The 13,492-nt window shown below is 34.8% G+C and overlaps 1 protein-coding gene across 1 annotated transcript in view; it reads left to right on the top strand.

The window, feature by feature from the left end:
- Nucleotides 1–13,492, top strand: part of LOC109535789 (protein vestigial) — a 58,888-nt gene that overhangs the window by 8,437 nt on the left and 36,959 nt on the right. The window lies entirely within an intron of this gene.

Genomic DNA, 13,492 nt, shown 5'->3' with positions numbered 1-13,492 from the left:
TTATAATAAAAGAACTGTATTAATATACATTTCTCTTGGATATCACATATTTTTGTTCAAACCTTCAGCAACCCGCAGGGGTTTCAAGCTGCCGTCATACAGAGCTAATTAATAGTTTTCGATTAATTTTTTATAAATCTGGATAGTAACATGGTCTTGGCCTAAGAAATGAAAGAGGCGACCGGTTACTACGATTTTGCCAAGAAAACAAACTTGTAATAAAAATACTTTCCATAAACTGCCTAAAAGACGCCTGTACACCTGGAGAGTGGAAGCCACCGGGAGATTCAGAAAACAATGTCATAAGAAATCAAACAGACTATATAAGTTTAAACAACAGATACAAGAACACAATTATAACGGTGACATCTTACTTGGGAGCGGATATAGGGTCATATCACAACGCATTGGTCGCCCAATTCCGAATAAGGCTGAAAAGAATTCAAGGAAGAGTTCAGAAAAAACAAATAGACATTAATTGTTTAAAAAACTGAAAACCGAAACAGAAAGTAGAAAAAGGAGTGTTCCAGATGATAATGGACATTGGAACAAACTCAAGGAAGCTCTGCTAAAACCGACAAAAAACACCTGGCAAAGGAGAAACCAAAGAAGGAAAAAGATTGGATGCCTAATGAAGTCTTAACACTCATGAATACGAGAAGAACATTTACGGACAAAGAAAAAGATCAATACCAACAAGTCAATATTGTGATTAAGAATAAGATCCGCAAAGTAAAACAACAATGGTTGGAGGACAAATGTGCGGAAATGGAAGAACTTGCAACTACATCTGACTCATTTAATATGCATAAGAGAGTGAAAGACCTTAGCGGTGGCAAGAACAGAAAACCAGTTTCCACACTTAAAGATCAGCAGAATCTAAGGCTAGGAAGTGGTGATTCATGCTGTCAAATCGCCGAAGAACCAGAGATCATCGGGGTCAGAGGAGATCAGAGCTACTGAAGCTGATACAGGCAGAGCAGATACATCCAATAATTTTGGATTTGAGAACTTATTCAACAAAATCTATGAAACCAGCATAATATCGCAAGACTGATGTCGGCGTCTGTTACCCTACCGACAAAAGCACATGCCAGGCAATGCAGCGACTATCGCATAATCAGTCTGATGATCCACACACGATTTTCCTCAAAATTACCCATAATACTGGAGGAAGCGATTGGAGCAACACAATTTGGGTTTCCAAGTGGGCACGGAACTTCAGAAGCACTTTTTGATTTTAATATCTTAGTTCAGACGAGTTTAGATGTAAACCAGAATAAATATGCAAGTTTTGTAGACTATAATAAAGCATTCGATCAAGTCAGACACGACCAACGTGTCGAGATATTACTGAACAAACAGCTTGATATCCGAGAAAGAAGAATAATAACAAATCTTTACCATGGCCAGGGAGCAGTGGTTCGAGTTGAGGCTGATATAACCGACGAAGTCCAATTTAAAATAGGAGTTAGGGAAGGTTGTCGCCATTGCTATTTAACATTTGTTAACATTTACTCGGAAGAGATTATGAAAAAAGCGCTAAATGAAGAAGAGACAGGTTTAAAAATAATCGGAAGGGCTATAAATAATATTAGGTATGCCGACGATACAACGCTCTAATCGCAGAAACTCTAGAAGACCTTCAACAAATTTTAACAGTTAGTAGTAGGTAGTTACAGCAAGTGAGGAAAAACACTCAGTGTTAAGAAAACTCAATTTATGATTATCTCAAAAGAACGAAGGGTGAGCGGTGGCATCTATCTGGGAATGAGCGTCAATAGCAACAGTGACTTCACTCAGCAAATCAGAATACGAGTTGAAAGAGCACGAGCCGATTTCATCAACGTGAAGAGCATTCTCGGCAGTCACGACATCAACCTAAAACCCAAGATGCGACTGGTTAGATGCTATATTTTCTCTGTGCTCCTTTATGGGATGAACACGTGGACCCTCAACAAGGCCAATACGAAGAAAATAGAAGCCTTTGAAATGTGGGTTTATCGGAGGTTCAAATATAACTCACAAATAAATAAAATATTAGTATTTTTTTAACCCACGTTTAAATAAACTTTTTGACCAATTTGGACCCATAAATAATACTCTTAAACTACTTTCAATTCCTCCTGACACCCTGTATGTAGAATATTCTGTAGTCACATCAAAGAAAGCCTGAATTATATTAGATATCATCAGGTTTAAATAACTTGCCCTGAAACCTTTGCCTGATATTCAGACGGCTACACAGAGTAAAAGCTACACAAGTTATTATGATAATGGTCTAGTTGTACTCGTTATTTCTTCAGCAGTTCTGTCAGCAGTTTTCCGTTGAGTACTCCAGAAATTGCTATAAAATACCAGTGTTACTTACTCCGTTACACTCTAAGTAGCATTTATTTAACGTCTTCAATCCTTCGCGCTTTCAAAATGTTTTACATTCTACAGAAGTGATAACATATATAAATAACCAACCCCTATATACTGAATTTTAATGTTTTTAACACATTTTAGATTTTTTAAGCTACGGTTACACATGGTAAGTTTACTGGCAGATAGTACGTTCGCGATCACTAAACTGTCTTGTTCTTTTGGGTTTAAACGTAATCAAATTTACGTTGTATTATGTAAGTAAATAGGGGCTGTATTGTGTGCTCATGCTATATTTGTAGCAAGTGAAATTATCAATAATTTGATAGTTATATTACAACATAAAAAAGTAAAAAATAAAGCAGTTTAGATTGGAGATTGGATAAGGCGCAGACATTATTTGAGTGGGCCAAATTGACTCACAAAGGAGGTAGCGTTTGACGATTCGAAATGGACCATGAAATGGAAAAACTGTGTGAATTTAATTTTATAAAATCGGGAACGAGGATGAAGCGTTCTATTTTACCATATAGGCAGGTAACGACATAAAATTGAAGTTTTATTCAGACTAATTTTTATGGTTTTTATCTTCGCTTTCAGTATGTTCAAGCCAATTGTATGATTTTAATCGATTCGCATTCTACATTCTTTGGAAGCTTTTTAAATGCGTTTCCTTGCCTTAAATTACTAATATGTTCTTTCAATTTTACTTCGCACAAAAACTTAATTTGGTTAGGTGTTTTGCTTTTCAAGCATTAAACGAAATCTGCAATTTATTACTTGTGTTGCATTAATATTAATTTGAAACATTTTCTAGAGGCGGCATTTCTTATGAAATGGAAATTATCATTATTATCTATCAGCTCCTACAAAAGTCAATGATTAGCCCTTTTTAGGGCTAGGATTTTTAAACAAAGCGTTTTAAAACATGGAATATTTTCTGTTTATATGCTTAGCTACTTTATTTTGAGTGTTTCTAGTTGTAACTTTTGATTTACCCAAACACTGGCGTCATTCGATTCTTGCAGATTTTCGTCGATCCTTCAAGTAGAACTTCAGTAGTGAAATTTTCTATTATTGTACGTTGTAGTATAACTCTTTGCGAGTAAAATACAGGCTCAGCGAAGACAGAATACGAGACGAGTCTCTCCGACGTCTCCAGAAAAACTTATTTAGAATCTGGCAAGAGCCCTTTTCACATAACAAGTAGGAATGAACAAAAAGTTAAGTTATAAAGAATCCAAAGGCCTTCAAAAAAAGTTATGATAAAATTGTTTGGATGCAAAATTAAATTAATTATAGAAAATTAAAAAAAAAACTTTAAAGTCGACGTTTTTTTTTTCGTTTATTGAGTAAACAAATGATCGGATTTTAATTTAGCTTTTAGCCTTAGATCTATCTCATATTGTAGCTATTTGTAAGACTTGAAAAACAGTTTCAAATGTTTTTCAAAAGCATCAACGGTGCAAAAGTTATGCTCAAAAAACGGTTTTTCGCACTATCTTTAATTATTTAAACAATGTTTGACAGCCGGGAATCGCTCTAAAACTATTGTCCCAATATTCGGACATCCTTTCGAACAACTTCCAATAATCTTTTACCTTCATCTATTAAGAGCTCGGAAAAAATCTAATCCGACTGGACTAGTATGTGCACTTGAAGATCTAGTTGGTGAGATCATTATCCAGTGGCCACGGATTAGACGCTATGCAGCCATATGATAAATATAACTAAATATGCAGAAGATTACACATTTTTCCGCTTCTGAGCAGAGTAACCAATAAACAAACAGAAAAGTAAAATTCTGCGGCAATAAAGCATATTTTTATTTGATTGAAAGATTTGTTCATCATAGAACATTTTATGTTGTCTTGCTTTTTTCATTATATTCTTTGCAGGTATTTTAACTAGTAATTGTATCTCCAACCACAAACATTTTGGCTAAATGGAAATGTTCTAAAAAGTTGAGTATTTATAGGTACAGTGTGGTGTTAACTTAACTGTTAGTTAAAAGTTGTAATTTTGTCACTCTTGGTGATCAGCTGCCACTGCTGTTAGCGTCTCAATGAATAATGTCTATCTTTAAAATTCCATAAAAATAGTGGTCGAATTTAACAGTGTCAATGTAAAAATCTGTAGATGCTGAGGCTCCAGATATTATTGTGTCCGTTTTGCATATTTACGACTAGAAACATTTGTATATCAAAACGGCCATATGGAAAATACATTTAGCCAAACAGCTTGTCTTTTATCATCATTTGAACATACATTTGAAATTAGTCAATAATCAAGATATAATAACATAACATGTATTTCTTATGAAATTTCTCAGAATTAGTATACCTATATCTACATAATTCCAAAGTAGGAACTTATTCCTAATTACGAAGATGTACTGTTCTCTAAACCCAGCAAATAATTTATCTACGTAAAAATATTTAGTTGATTTAATTTAAATTTTGCGTATTACCTTTTGCACCCCAACCCTGCACATTTCCGAATGCATAATGAATGACTTTCCTTTCAGCTGTGGGTAACTGTTAGTTCAAGTGTGGATTTTGCAGTAAAAAAATGCAGGTCATTTGAAATTCGAGTCTGTGTAGAAAATTTAAAAATCACACTATAATTATTTTCAACCTGGCAGTAGCCGGTGAATCGAAGAATGTCATCCATCAGACTACGACTTGCGATCTGTAACGGAATTCACATTTACTTGGATTTCCTGATCGAGAATAAACCTGACCGACGATGGCGAAACATCGCCGAGCCAATTATCACGTCATGTATCCTGTAATTATCGAAGATAATTGTGTGGCCTATTGATTTACTAATTCTCATTAACAGAACGAACTGATGGTATTTAGAAGAATCGTATCCATATTACATGTTTTCTCAATGTCACCTTTTTAATTCTATAAACGACATTAATTCGAAATCATTTTATGGTTAACGGAATTCGATGTTTCAGTTTTGCAGTGAAATCGGTCATTTACATATAGGGAGTTAACTAGGGATACTAATTAATTGTTGTGAACTTGGGGACCAAAGTTAGTCACTAATTTTGCAATGATATCCGAACAACTAATGCAGCGGTTTCATTAATTCAATAATTTCTAATGGCGGGTTTAATAGTTATTTGCGTTTTTTCGAGAATTCTTAGCCCCGTCTTTTTTTAAGCTGGTGCGCACATTTTGAAAGAAAGTAGTAGGGATTATAATGTATGTTCTTTATATGTGCCAAAGGCGAGTGCTGTCGGATTATTAGTTTTCTCAAAATCGCGATTCAACGTTTGCAGTGCGTCTTTTTCCGGCAGGCTTCTGTGCATTACCGAAAATCCGATTATAATAAAATAAAGTTAAAAACTACAAAATGTACTTTTCATTTTTTCGATCAGGAAGCCTGGAAGCATGCTAACCACCGTCGTAAAATTCGCAAAAATGGGACGGGGGCTCGTTTGCAGTCTATGAGGAAATGGTAGCTTTTGAGGGTGAAATTTCAAGTTTGGGTCAATCAAGGAAAATCTTAAAACGATTCCACAGGTACTATTAACATAGAGGCACAGACATAGCTACACTATTAACCTTAGAGATCAAACATTGCGCTTGCTTAAACTTAAGGACATTTTTAGTTTGAAAAAGTACGTTTCCGTAAGATATTTTTAATTAAAAGGCACATCGGCGATCATGAATTAATCCATACGGTTTTCAGCCAACATCTCAACTTTACATTTGTGGTTAAATTCTAAATTGTCCACTTTAAAACTTAAAGTCTGTAACAATGTCAAAACTGCATCAAGTTTACCTCCCTTGTAGAAAAAGTTGAAAGCAACTAAAAGTTAAAGAAGGCCAAAATTATTATCGTTTGATGAGAACTTAATTGAGAAAACTGCACTACTCAATACCAAAAACAACATTTTAAAGCGAGAAAGTGATGAATTTGTAGCATCAGATATTTACGTAATCTTATTAAGAAAATTTTGTTTGTGCCAAATTTTAATACTTTAGTTTGGGTTAGTGTGGGTGGCAAATAATTCACTCTTATTCTGTTCTTCCTAAATACTTTCAGAAGAATGACTAAAATTTTGTTTTTCCCTGTATTTGCAAGAGTAGCTTTTAAGGTAACGATTTCCAGTTAAAGTACTTAGGTACTACAGGTACTTTAATATTCTCATCAAAATTTTGCCATGGAAAATATGATGCCTTCATGTTTACACTCCGTTCAAGATAAGCAGGCTCCACAAGATCTAAATTCCAGTCTTTATACAGAGCAAAAGTTGTTGAATCGATATTTTCAATTTTTTAACACATGAGGGTTGTAAAAAATATATCGTTAAAGCATCAAAGCAAACAAGTGCTATAATTAAAACCTGACCTACATCCCAAAAAATAGAAACAGACCTTTTTTATCTAGAATGACCCGAACTCATCAAACAAAAAATGTGCCCATAAAACAAAATCTAGAGCGCACCGCGTTCCTAATTAAAAATACACCTTAATAGGGACTTCACTGGCAAAAAAAACAAAAATGTTACTCGATGTTTAGATATTTGTTCAGTTAAATGTTTGTATTCAGTTGTTCAGTCAAAGTTATTGAAATATTTTGAAGATATGCAGTGTGCACTTGATAATTTATTCTATAACAACCCTCCAGCTGACATATTCTAATATCTCTAATGAAGTAATTGTTTTCAGAAACCTGATGCAAACGTTCACTTCATAAAAAATTATACGAAAAACAAATATTAATGTTTTACATGGAATGAAAATGGTTACATGCCTGGAATGTCACACGCCACTGCGAAACAAACCTCACGCATATAAAAACAAAAATTATTTTCAACGAATTTTTCAGACGACCTATTTATGTGATAAAATTTAGTAAACGTAATCTTCATAGTACTCTACTATAACATAACTCCTTTGTATAAATATATATCTGTGTTCAGAAATAAAATAGACTTTTGTGTATTTAATATAAAAAAAATGTTTTAAGATTTGCTGAAATGGACTAAAAAGCCCATACATTTGATTATTTTCTAACCTTATGTGCTAACCGATCCTGCTATGTTAAGAAAAACATTGATAATATTAACTGCGCAACTACGCCACTGCAGCATTCCTATAAACAAATACCTGATCGGGCGGTATCTTTTGTTCCCTATCTCATTAAATCTATTCTCCTGAAACATCTAACGTGAGAAAAAATCATCGTAGAGGATCCGATTTTATCTGCCTAAATTATTGTACCAAAAACAATGTTGTGACACATGCTTTTTTCGTCTAATGGCCCTTGACCATTGGGATTGAAGATGCAGTGTTATGGTTTTTTGAAATTCGAGTCATTCAGCGGGTTTTCTTATTTGAACTTATATTTATGTGTCTATAACATACGTTTTATTACACAAAGTGGTTTTACTAGATGGGCATTAGCACGCTTGTCCAGAAGAACCATTTATAAGTTGGATGCCGCTTTTCTGTGTTTCTGTGTCCTGTATTAATGTTTTTAATTATTTTTACAGTGGATAAATATTGTTGTAATACAGTGTCCTTATATTCGAGGGGGACACTTCATAACCGTGTCTTGCTATAGTTGCTCCTTAAACGGGGTTAGTTAAATATAACAAATTTGTTTAATTGAATGTAGTTGAATATCACCTTCTTTGAAACTTTTTTCGACTATCCTTACAATTATATCCAAATTCATTTTTTCAGTTTTCGAGAAATTTGGAAAAATTGACTTCAGTAAATGAAATTAAATTCCCAACAAGTGGAATGTTTTGTTCAATTGCTTGCAAATTGAGAAAATTTGAATTGTTACCATTGATTGTAAAATGAGCAGGTAAAGTTTATTTGAACCGGTTCATAATTTGTTATTGCAGTCGCGTAATAGAAAAAATTACTTCATCTCATCAGAGGTAGAAAAAGGCAAATGGAATTAAACTTGGAATTTATTTTACACGAAAACGTAAAATATAAACGCCGTTATTTCAGCGCAACATTGAACTGTTAGACCAAAAATAAATTTCACAATTTAATTTAGCAAAAGTCAATAAAGTTTGAAAATACCAACATTCTGTTTGACAATGGTGTACTCTGAAATACAAATCTTAACACAAATAGCTGCAGACACAACAGCACGAGGAAATTAGATACGTGGTAACTTCGCTAGAACGACGACTTGATGGCAATTGAAACAACATAATTTTTGTTGGAATATTTTTGGATGACAGGGAAAACGCATTCGGAATTACTGCAGAAAACCAGAGTAATGATTTTCTAGTTATTGACATTGTGGACGATGATGGTGCCCAATAAGGCTATAAATTAGTGTTCCACCAAGACGGATCTTCCACACATTATGCACGACGTATTAGGAAGTTTCGAGAGAGATTCCGAAGCATTGGACGAAAGGGTCCTATTGATTGTTCAAATAAGTCTCCGGACTTGACTCCGCTAGATTTTATTCTTGTGGGATCACTTGAAAAATATGTTCTACTGAACAGAACCGAAGAACTGCTACGACTAATTGTTGACGAGTGTTTTCGCCAATTCCCAGATACTCCAAAATATTAGCACGTCGGTTTGATGAAGCCTTGTGATACTTGTATAAACCCTGGTAGTGAATAATTTGAGCATCTTATTAATAAAGGAAATTTTGCTAATGTTTCGCTATTGGTTTTCTTAATTTGCAATTTAAACCAAACATTTCACTTGCGTTATCTTATAACATTTTTGTAACTTTATTTTGTCAAATTTTTTGGAAAATTGCTGCTTCAAAGTTACTCAATTTGGGTATCATTATAACAATGATAAAAAACCTATCTCATAAAAACCTCGACCATATTTTTCATTTAACATTTTCGAGGTTTAACTGTCTCCGCCCAGGTTGGTTATGTGAAAGGAGCCACTATACGTTTATAATGTGTTCCCACATAAATTTATAAATACGTCAGGCCACTTCTGTTTCAGTAGCCACCCTGTATTTACACGCACTACCTCTATTTACTATATAAATTAATTAAAATTTTGTAACACTTTCTTAGGGAATAAGTTGGAAAAAATACCAAAGAAAAAGACCAATAATTAAGGAAACTGTTTCATCGGAGACCCAGAATTCGCAAAACAATTGATGAAAAAAAAATCATTTTGATCCCAAATTCGGTACGCAAATTAACTGAAGTCATATACTGCGTCTGGACAAGAGAGAAAATACTTGAAGACAGCTAGCTGATATTTCTTCACCTTCACATTCTTCCCCGTGTTGTAGCTTAGGGGAGTATTCTCGAAATAGTAGGTATATATAAGACATCCGTCTCAAGTTGGCCAAATATTAACCGCTATGGATATTCATCTCTAGTGGTTAATATTCGCCCAACTTGAGACAGTTAAGAGTATTATTCCAATAAGTAGATAATCTGACTTTCCCTCATGCATCTGCATTTAACAACTTACAGTTATCCCAATTTAGCGCTAAAGCCCTTGATAATTCTCAAGAAGGTGGCGCTTACCACAAATTGGCTTGCGGCAAAGATTATTGGTAAACTTTTTCGCCCAATGTTGCTATAGATAATTTCAGGTTTTTCAATTGACTAAGACGTGTTTTGAAGAATTTCTGCTGAAATTCTTTTTTAGGAATGAGGAACAATATTATTATGTATTATTGATTTATACTATTTATATTATTATATGCCTTGAAGAGCCGTCAAAATTTAGATGTTTCTAAACAATTATTAATCGGGTCAATTTGTACTTTCGTAAATGCACTTTCAATTTATGTAGCAACTTCACATCTACTAATTCGTTCTCAAGTCACGCTATGAAGTTGATTATCAGTTGTTCATCGAAAATTATGTAGGCTATCTTAACTTTTGATTAATTTTTTAATTGCATTTAATGTTATTGAAGAACTACATTTGGTCAAAGATTAAGCGAACGTAGAAGCCCCATTAGATAGTATGTATACTTTAGAGGGGACTCCACTAGTGAATAAGTGAGTATTTTCATCTCATCTGCTTTCAGCATTTGCTTCATCTGCCTTCCAATAAGAGTGAAATATTTAAAATTATCTCATTTTGCTCTTGTAATTATTACCAGATAGAGTAGGCAAATAAAAAAAAAATATGTATGGAGATTTTTCTGCGATTTTCCCGGTATCTAGGAACGAGGCAACTTTATGTAGAACTGGTCGTTCTTGCTGAAAATATTGTCGCTGGAAATTCGACGCTCCTTCTAAGCATTAAATAGCCGATTTTAATTTGCATCATTTTTTTTCAAAAATTGTCGCCCTGCTTAGGGTATGTGAACTGACAACTTTGGTTTGACGGGGTATTAAAATTTACCCAAGCCAGAACTGAAAACGAATCGGCGCACTTTACTGTGAAGAATTTACTCCAATTTAATTGGTATTGCCGGCACACAAAGTCGCCATTGTTTGATGATTGGAACTCGTTTGCACTGAATCAAAGAGCCCTGCAGCGCTATTCCTCTACCAATGGCCACAAGGCCAACTGTTACACCTGCTTAATTTATTTAATACTTAATATTGCATACAGCACACATACTTCTTTTGTACATGGCTTCGCGGAACTGTATCAAACGCGACAGGATAACACACGGTATGGCTGCTTTTCCTGGTAAGACGCATTATTTGGCTTCCTTTCTCTCGTTTAGCTTATCTCGCTCTTTTTCATTTGTTCAAAAAAGCTCCGGTTTTTTTCGAGAAAAATGTGAGTTTGTAGGTCAATTTGGAAGCACTGATAGACAAAATCAGAGAACTACCTACCCTTTCAAATGAGACTAGACTAGAAACTTAAAACATTTTGTTTGAAATTAAGTAAACATTTGTTTGTAAAAAAACAACAAAGACAAAAATTTAGAACTCGATTTGTTGAGCCTTTTTCTTACTGTTTGGAAACAAAAAGAGGATTTACGGTTACGAAAAATACGATTACCACCACGACCTCAAATTACAAAAAAATAGTTAATTTAATTTAAAACAGTACGACACGTCCCAAAGAGGCACTTGTGGCTATTTCTTGAAACTGGGGAGTTCTTCGGGTTTATAGGCAGTAGTAGATGATATTTTCGTTTAAAATCTACTTGTATTTCCAAAACGTCATAAAGCAATTATAATCCAATGCCACCTAAAAACCCGAAAAACTCACCAGCTGCTGATGATGCAATGGCCCAAAACAAGTAGAAACTTGCTTTATAATTATTAGAAAGGAAGCAAAACAAGTGGTAGGGTACAATGTTACTATAGTTGGGTTACTTACCAGCCTATTTGGGAATAAAGGTTATAGGTATACTTATGTGTACCCCAATTTTACTCATCTGTGTATATTTAGCACATTTTTCACCTTTTGAACACACATTCTCTTCTAATGCCACCAGCCAATTATTGACCTTTTTGAAACAGTGAAAACATACCACGACCATAAATATTTTTTACTTAAAAAATTCATCTTGTATAGTGTTTACAGTTTGCTTCTGATGAATTTGATTCAGTTATATAAGCTTTATTCATCACACTGCTTTTATTGGTGATATTGATCGCTTCGATTGCTATGCGCACCATAAGACCCGTTTGATAGTGACCGTTGGGTATTACCATAATAGATGGAATGCAGAAACGTTTACAATTCTGAAATTGGCCTCTTGCGAAAGCTCTCACTATGCTATGACGATTGGCTACAACCTCACGAGAATTTCAGACTGCATGTCGTCATTAACATAATAGGAAAATGTGTTTTGGAATGGCCGTTGCTTGCACTTATTGTTCAGTTTTTATTTTGCTATATTCTTCTTCTTGAAGTGCCTTCTCTCTTAATCATAACTGCAATTCCTATCTTTGAAACCGCAGTTCTAAACAACTGGATCTATTTGCATTTATATCATACTCTTAGGTTTCTCAGTCAAGATATGCCTGCATAATAAGCTGCAGCAGTTGATATTTGTCCCCTCTAATGACGTGGCCCAAGTACTCCAGTTTTCGTCATTTGATGGTGATGGTTAGTACCAATTGCGCGTCCTTATCCATTCTCTGCATGACTTCAACGTTCGTCACTTTGTCCATCCATTTCAAAAGCATCTATTTTCTTCGTATTGGCCCTGTTAATGGTCCACGTATCCATCCTATAATGGAGCACAAAGAAAACATAGCATCTAACCAGTCGCATCTTCATCTTCAGGTTGATGTCGTGACTGTTGAGAATGCTCTTCACGTTGATGAAAACGGCTCGTGCTCTTTCAACTCGTATTCTGATTTTCTGAGCGAAGTCATTGTTGTTATTGATGCTGATTCCTAGGTAGTCATACTTGTGTACTCGCTCTATGGGGCTACGATGTATGTATATGCCACCGCTCATCCTTCGTTCTTTTGAGATAATCATAAATTGAGTTTTCTTAACACTGAGTGTCAGACCCTTTTCCCCACTTGCTGTAAATACGTTGGTTAAAATTTGTTAAATGTCTTCTAGTCTTTCTGCGATTAGAGCGTCGTATCGTCGGCATACCTATTATTATTTATAGGCCTTCCGGTTATTGTTACACCTATCTCTTCTTTATTTAGCGCTTTTTTCATAATCTATTCCGAGAAAATGTTAAATAGCAATGGCGACATGGCCGCCAAAACTTGCCTAACTCCCCTTTTAATTTGGATTTCGTCGGTTATATCAGTTTTAGCTCGAACCACTGCTCTCTGGCCATAGTAAAGATTCTTTATTATTCTTATCTCGTCTCGGTTATCAAGCTGTTTTTCCAGTAATATCTCGACAAGTTGGTCGTGTCTAACTTTATCGTATTGTACCGTGGATGGCCGAGTATTAAACTCTTTCTTCAGCTTCCAACTTTTATTCCACTCGGTACAACTTTAACTTCTGAACAGGAACAAACTAACTTCAAAATTACCGTCAACTTCACAAACGATAACAATAACACACGGAAAACACGCTCTTCCGACTCGCGGGGATCAACCTCTTCTGCACCCGGTCGCTCCTGTCACTTCACTTCCCCCGTCTGGTTCTCGTCGTAGCTTATATAGTTTTCTCCAGGTATTCCAGATAGTTCTAGAAATCTCCAGAACAGGTGCGAAACTTCCCGCTTGTCAGTGTCATATTTGACAGTAA

Source organism: Dendroctonus ponderosae, unplaced genomic scaffold (assembly GCF_020466585.1).
Source record: "Dendroctonus ponderosae isolate FM_Combo_2020 unplaced genomic scaffold, Dpon_F_20191213v2 Dpon_F_20191213_3, whole genome shotgun sequence".
Taxonomy (NCBI): domain Eukaryota; kingdom Metazoa; phylum Arthropoda; class Insecta; order Coleoptera; family Curculionidae; genus Dendroctonus; species Dendroctonus ponderosae.
Note: the sequence above shows the minus strand (reverse complement) of the source record. Positions and strands in the feature narration are given on the sequence as shown.